At 46.1% G+C, this 6931-nt stretch overlaps 1 pseudogene; it reads right to left on the reverse strand.

The window, feature by feature from the left end:
• Positions 1–1926: 1926 nt before the first annotated feature.
• LOC121168762 lies at positions 1927–5390 on the reverse strand (annotated as a pseudogene).
• Between the last annotated feature and the right edge of the window lie 1541 nt (positions 5391–6931).

A 6931-nucleotide genomic window follows, 5' to 3' on the forward strand; every position in this document is an offset into this window, starting at 1 on the left:
TCAGGTCTCGTTTTACCGCTCTGTCCTGGTGACTAGGGAATTAGCGGTCATCCTTCCCGCCTGACGCCGGCCGAATCCCGTGCTTCGGTGCTCGGGGGTGGATCTTCCTCCCGAAAAAAGGTGCCTGGGGCAGACTGGTTGGATGAAGGATTTTCTTGCTAGTGTAGATTGATGCAAGAGCCTGCTGGGCGCAAAGGGCATTTATCCAAGTAAATGGCCGCTGTCCGTTTGCCCCAGCGCCCATGCGTGCCCATGAATGAGAGAAAGGACTCTTTTGGCCCTTAAGCGAGCAATAAGTCCAAATAGAAATCCTAGGATCATTTGCAGGATGCGGTGGTCGACTGATACCTGAAAATGCACTCGTAGCCTGGCTGTTACACCTGAGACCAATACCGTCTGCCTTCTCCACCGTTTGTTAACATGTTGTGCAGGCTCAGTCGCTCCCAGCCCCTTTTCATCTTATCGTTGAGACCACTGAAAGGCATGCGTATGGAGTCTCTGTATTGTTACAAAGGACGTGTGCCCAGGCCAGTCGTGCAGTGGAGCTAGCTTGTGGGCCTTGTGAGAGAAGGATTGCTAAAATGTCAAGGATTTGACTAGCCAGTTCTTAAACATGATTATCGCTTATGGAAACTTACCATTATATTAAAAACAGAGGTCATTAATACTGCAAAAGTAATAGCTAGTATAACTGCCTGTTTTCTTAAACTGCATTTAACTGTTTCTGTCTTCTTGAGATTGTTTCTTTCTTTGCAACCACTTTTCTGTAACAAAGTTTATTTCAAATGTTAATTTAAAAGATGTGTGTGAAAGTGAAGGCAAGAGAAAGAGGTAGAGAGAACTTTTGATTCACTCCCCAGATGCCCACCTCGTCCAGGGTTAGGCTGGGAGTCCGGAATTCAATCAGAATCTCCCCTATGGGTTGCAGGACTCAAATGTCTGAGCCATCAAGCGCTGGTTCCTGCAGTTGGCCTTGGTAGTGAGAGAGGAGTTAGAGTGGGTAGTAGGCAGTTAGGGTATTCTGGGTCCCCGTGTAAAAGAGAATTTCCCCCACCATGTCTTGGATTCACCAGGGCACGTTTCTTCCAAGGGACAGGGGTACCATTAACATACCAATTCCCCACCTGAAGTATGGGCCACTACCTCTGGCCATTGTGGGAGGGCCTCAGGCTGATCTCTTTATCATTGAAAGGAGAGCAGGAAGAAGTAATACACATCTGCCTAAGGCCTGGAATGTCCTATGTCTGGCACCTCTGTGGCCTTTTGTCCCAAGGCCAGGTACCATGGAAACCAGGAATTTTCTTTGTTCATGGAGAAACATCTTTGAGGGTAACCTTTAAAAGGTGCATTCCCCACCATTAATACTGGTTCTTCTCCTCCTGCCACTATGGCAGAGCACTAGGGTCTTCTTTTTACTCTTCCTCCTGTCACTATGGCAGGGGGTAAGGGTCCTTTCTATCTCAAACCCCCCTCCCGTCGCTAGGACGGGAGTCATCTCTTCTCAGCTTTTCTAATAAATTTTGCTTTAAAACTAAACTGTGTCCGCACGAAAATTCTTCTTTCCTGCGAGACAAGAATTGAGGTTGTTGCCGTATTCAGGGTCAAAAATCCTGCAACACTAGGAAACTGGAATCAAGCAAAGACCCAGCACTTACAAACCCAGGCATTCTGATGTGGATGTCTTGGGTCTAAAGCCTTTTTCATGCCTATAGCAAGTCAGGTAAGATGCTCTTTGCAGAACACTTGTCCTGCAAGGGAACGTTCACAAAGAGCTAACACCAGCTCCCACCTTGGATTGAATTTTGTATGCAAATAGCTTACAAAAATCCACCTAGATCCTGCCATCTCCCTTCCTTCATCAAACATTGATGAGCATGTCACTGTCCCCAGTTTGATTGTTAAACCCTGAGGGGGGGGGTCTAACGGTTACGGACCCCAAGAGTCGCCGCCCGAGAGCTCAAGAACCAGGTTAGAGGCTGCAAGAAGCAAGAGGATTTTATTGACGTTCGCGAACGGGCCCCTACTCCAACAGGGAGAGAGAAGCCCTGAATTCCGGGGGTACCGGTCTTTTATAGGCACACACCACAAGCTTAACATACTTTTGTGGCAGGCCTTAAGTTTTATGGCCCATTCTATTGTCTACCCAGACCCCTTTCCCGCAGCCCGGGCCTGGTACTGCCTTCTTCTTGTCTCTTATCTCATCTTGCTAAGCACGTATAGAAGCCATGAAAGCATTAACCCTTTCTTTCTCTCTTTCAGATCATTACCCAGGATAGACCTGCATTGAAAAATCACATTATGTCTCCTGAATATGTAAACACACTTACGTAGTTATGTGTCTTCAAAAATAAAATACTTTGCAAAAAAAAAAGAAGGGCCCGGCCAGGTAGCCTAGTGGCTGAAGTCCTTGCTTTGCATGCTCTGGGATCACATAGGGGCATCAGTTTCTTCTGGCTGCTCTGCCTCCCACCCAGCTCTCCCAGCTCCCTGCTTGTGGCCTGGGAAAGCAGCAGAAGACAGCCCAAAGCCTTTGGATCCTGCACTTACTCACGTGGGAGACCCAGAAGTTCCTGGCTCCTGGCTATGGATCGGCTCAGCTTCAGCTGTGTGGTCACTTGGGGAGTGAACTAGCAGGTGGAAGATCTTTGTCTCTCTTTTTTTGTGTAAATTTGCCTTTCCAGTGAAAATAAATAAATCATAAAAAATAAATAAAAGACTTTAATGGCTTGCTAGAATCACATAACCCAGCACATTATCACACAGTATTTTTCTGCCAGTGTAACTCTGCAGCCAGCAGAAGCAGGAAGAACTGTTAGCCAGGAGCCAGGAGTTTCTCCTGGGTCTCCCGTGTGGGTGCAGGGATCCCAGCACTAGGACCATCCTCTGTTGCTTTCCCAGTAACCTTTCAGTTCAGCTTGCTGCTGATGCAACAGAGTGGAAGATGGCCCAAGTGCTTGGGCTCCTGTCACCCTTGCAACCATTGCTATTGAGGGGATGGCTCAAAATCAGTGGTGTTGCAGCTAGCACTGTAAATGCCCTTTTAGACACTGCCTAGTCTGTGCTGTGTTCAGGCCAGCTCTCTTCCTTTCCATCCAGATAAGGGGTATCAACAGGGTGTCTTCCCAGGGGACGACACAGATAAGTCTGGGCCTCACACATACACCTGGTAGGGCTTTAACACCCACCTTATTCTTACTGAGGCTAAATCCCACCTCCTGAGGGTGGTACTGTGGCATAGCTGGTAAAGCTGCTGCCTGCGAAGCTGCTGTCTCATGTGGGTGCCAGTTGAAGTCCTGGCTGCTCCACGTCCACCCGAACTCCCTGCTAATGTTCCTGGGAAAACTGAAAAATGGCCCAAGTGCATTCACGTGGGAGACTCGAAAGAAGTTCCTGGCTTTGACCTGGTTGAGTTCTGGCCATTGGAGCTATTTGGGGAGCAAGTTGACAGATGGGATTTCTCTCTTCCTCTCTCTGTCTCTCGCTCTCTTTCCAAAACTCTTTAAAATAAATAAATCTTAAAAAAATTCTGCTGTTAGTTTCTGTTTATCTTTCCATAAAGTAACAGCTCACCTGGGTAGGACTCATGGCCCCTTCCACATATTTGGACAGGCCCTTTGTGGATGTAAAATGCAGATGGTTTGCTAGCCTGATTACCAGAGACTCCAGTTTTGGGCATCTGACTAGCAGTCTTGACTGCCTAGCACAACACGGTTACTGCTAGGCATATCCAAGAAAAACCATGACGAGTGGATTTGGGGCTCAGCCTCACTCTGGGGAACAGAAACAGCCCTCAGAGAGAATGCAATCCATGTAACAGATTCCTACAGCCTTAAGACAGCTCTGGCTAATAGGTTAGATCCTTAGGTACAAGAAAATTGCAAAGGTCCTGTATCAGGCTCTGTGTCAGCGTCTCAACAGCAAGCCAGAGTAGAACCCTCTGCTTTCAGAGATACCACAATACAGCCTTCATGCAGTGACAGGCTACTATGACGAGGGTCCCTGTACTGGGGCCGCAAATCCAGCCCTTAAAAACATGCAGTTAGAGATGCTAACAGCTCCAAAGGACTCATTCATGTCACGTTCCAGAAAAGGTTCTTTTTTGGCCAGGGGTAGAGTGGGGTTTGGTCAGATCAAACATGTATTAGCCGTGTTCACCATTTCTTGGTTGAGGTCAGAAACCCCCAGGAGCAGTATGAACAAAGCTGGAGGTTTTTCCCTAACACCTGGTCATGGAAATCTGACTATTTTTCCCTCCTTGTCTCTGTAGCTTTCTTGTTCTTGCTACTTCTCTTTGGATCCTATGTCTTTGATGTTCTGATCCATTTTTTTTTTCCTCTAACAGAATAAAAAGCATTCAGCTCCAGTTGGTTGATTGGCAGGCAGCGTTTCCAGGCTATCCCTTCCAATGATATGACCAGTACTCTGGACAGTGGGAAGAAATAATTTCTGAACACCAAAGGACAGAGAGGAAGAGAAGAATACTCGTAAGCAGCTCACGCCCATGTGTCAGCTTTGGAGAAGATACAGAAGTGGACATTTAATCCATGTTACTACCGTGAGATTCTGGACTACTTCTCTTGAGGTAAGAGAGAGAAAGATAAACATGAGCCCACGTGTATTTGAGAGTCTGAAAAAAAGTGGGAATTTCTGAGTGACGAAACAAGGAAGCAAGCCAGCAATGACAGATCAAAAGTCCTGCTGTTGTTCAATGCCCTGGTTGGCTGGCTGCCAGCCCTCTGCCTGAGGGTAGCTAAGTCATATATATATATATATGTAAACAGGCTTTTTCCTGTTGCCTGTGTCAAACTCTCAGTTGAAATCATTAAATAGAGGCTGCCATCCTCCATCTCTGGCCATTTTTCCTGAGCGACATCAGTAATGTTATCTATAAAATCTTCCTGCATGACAGCACATCCTCCACTGTTACTGACTTACCACAGGAGAATGTTTGTGTAAATAAAAAACTTCATACTTCCTTAAGGTTAATTTCAAAAGTTGCAAGACCACATATTCTTATCACATATTCCTTCTTTGCCGTGGAAATTTTAGCTCTCGTCACCTTTTACAAAAGTACAAAAGTACTGTCTTTTTTTTTATTTATCTGACTCCTCCTACCTCTCTTCTGCTTTTTCCTTCCTTCCTCCCCTGGTTCCTTAATCCTCAGTGATTCCATCTTGTTGTTTAGGTGGATTTTCTATGGTAAGTTTTGCAAGTTCATTTGGAAAATTCTTCCCTAACACTTGGCTCTGTGTAGCAACACCAGGCATAGATTCACAGTACTCTGTTGGTAATGAACAGACTCCATAATAAAGGGGCTCAAAGTGGATAATTGGCGTATAGCTGGGCACTGTGCCTGGGGCCTTCACTGGAGCACCACCCAATTCAGACATCTCCAAAGGCATTTGACAAGCAAGGCCAGGCAGTTGCACATCGCCTTCCCACCCCCTCCCCCACCGCCCCACCACCTCAGCTGCCTATGCTCCCACTGTTCCCGCCTGCTCAAGGGACACAAGCAACTCCTCTTCCTGGTCAGGGCAGCTCCAAAAACCCTTCTGGCGTGTTCCGCAGGACAGTCAGCACTTTCCGTGAGATGGGCCATTGCCATAAAATCCATTTTATCTGCAGGTTTTTTTTTTTCCTTCTGCTGGCATAGATAGAAAACTTTCACTTATACCTAGCTTTGTGAATGTTAAACAGCACTTTTCTCAGTCGCTCTGTCTTCTATCAGAGTGGTTGATGCAATTAAAATGAATATAATTGAACACTCACAAAACTAGATCAATCATAAAATGAATGTACGTCATTAATACCTCAAGCAGTAAGTATAATACCTATATTTACTTTTCTTGTTTTAAGATAGCTTTTAGGGCCTGGCGCCATGGCCTAGCAGCTAAAGTCCTCGCCTTGAACGTGCCAGGATCCCATATGGGCACCGGTTCTAATCCTGGCAGCTTCACTTCCCATCCAGCTCCCTGCCTGTGGCCTGGGAAAGCAGTCAAGGACAGCCCAAAGCCTTGGGACCCTGCACCCGCATGAGAGACCTGGAGGAAGTTCCTGGCTCCTAGCTATGGATCGGTGCTCACCGGCCATTGCGTTCACTTGGGGAGTGAATTATCAGTTGGAGATCTTCCTCTCTGTCTCTCCTCCTCTCTGTATATCTGACTTTGTAATGAAAATGAAATAAGTCTTTAAAAAAAAAAGGTAGCTTTTACATTTATTTATTTTGATATGTTTGAAAGACAGAGTGACAGAAAGGAGAAAGAGAAAAAATTGGCCATGGACTGGTTTACTTCCCAAATCTCCATACAACCGAGTCTGAGCCAGGCTCAAACCAGAGGCCTGGAGCTACATCCAGGCCTCCAACATGACTGGTAGGAACTTAGCCAATTGAGCCATCATCTACTGTCCTCCAGGATCGTGTTAGCAAGTATACGAGGACTTGAATTCTCAGTATGGGAGGTAGGAATTCCAGGGGTGACTTAACCAGCTGTGGTGTAATGTCCATCCATGTGTTTAGTTAATCTTCTGTAAGACTGTTAGAACATTCTCAATGGCTAAAATAAAAACCATGATGTCTTTGCAGTAGTCTAAGAGGGAGCACAAATCGCATTGTGAGTCTACTAGAATTGCTGGCAGAGAAGCTGCCACACAGACCCTAGGATTGAAACTGAAAATGAAGCAATTTTCTGGACGTTATCAATACCCTTGGCCTGACCTGGGTGTTTCACTAGACTTGCAGTTTGCCACCACCAGACTCATTCAAACTTGCTTATCTTCAGAGGCGTTGAAGTGCGCAGTCTCCAACCTATTCCCCTCCTTGTAAAAACCTCAGTCTTGCTTCCTGGAGCAGAACACTCAGTCTCCTTAGTTTTGATTCCTTTAGTAGTAAGCACACAGCAAAATTTATTGTAGATAAAGAATGAAGCGTGTA

This window comes from Ochotona curzoniae, unplaced genomic scaffold (assembly GCF_017591425.1).
Source record: "Ochotona curzoniae isolate NIBS_2020 unplaced genomic scaffold, NIBS_Ocur_1.0 scaffold_1037, whole genome shotgun sequence".
NCBI classification, from domain to species: domain Eukaryota; kingdom Metazoa; phylum Chordata; class Mammalia; order Lagomorpha; family Ochotonidae; genus Ochotona; species Ochotona curzoniae.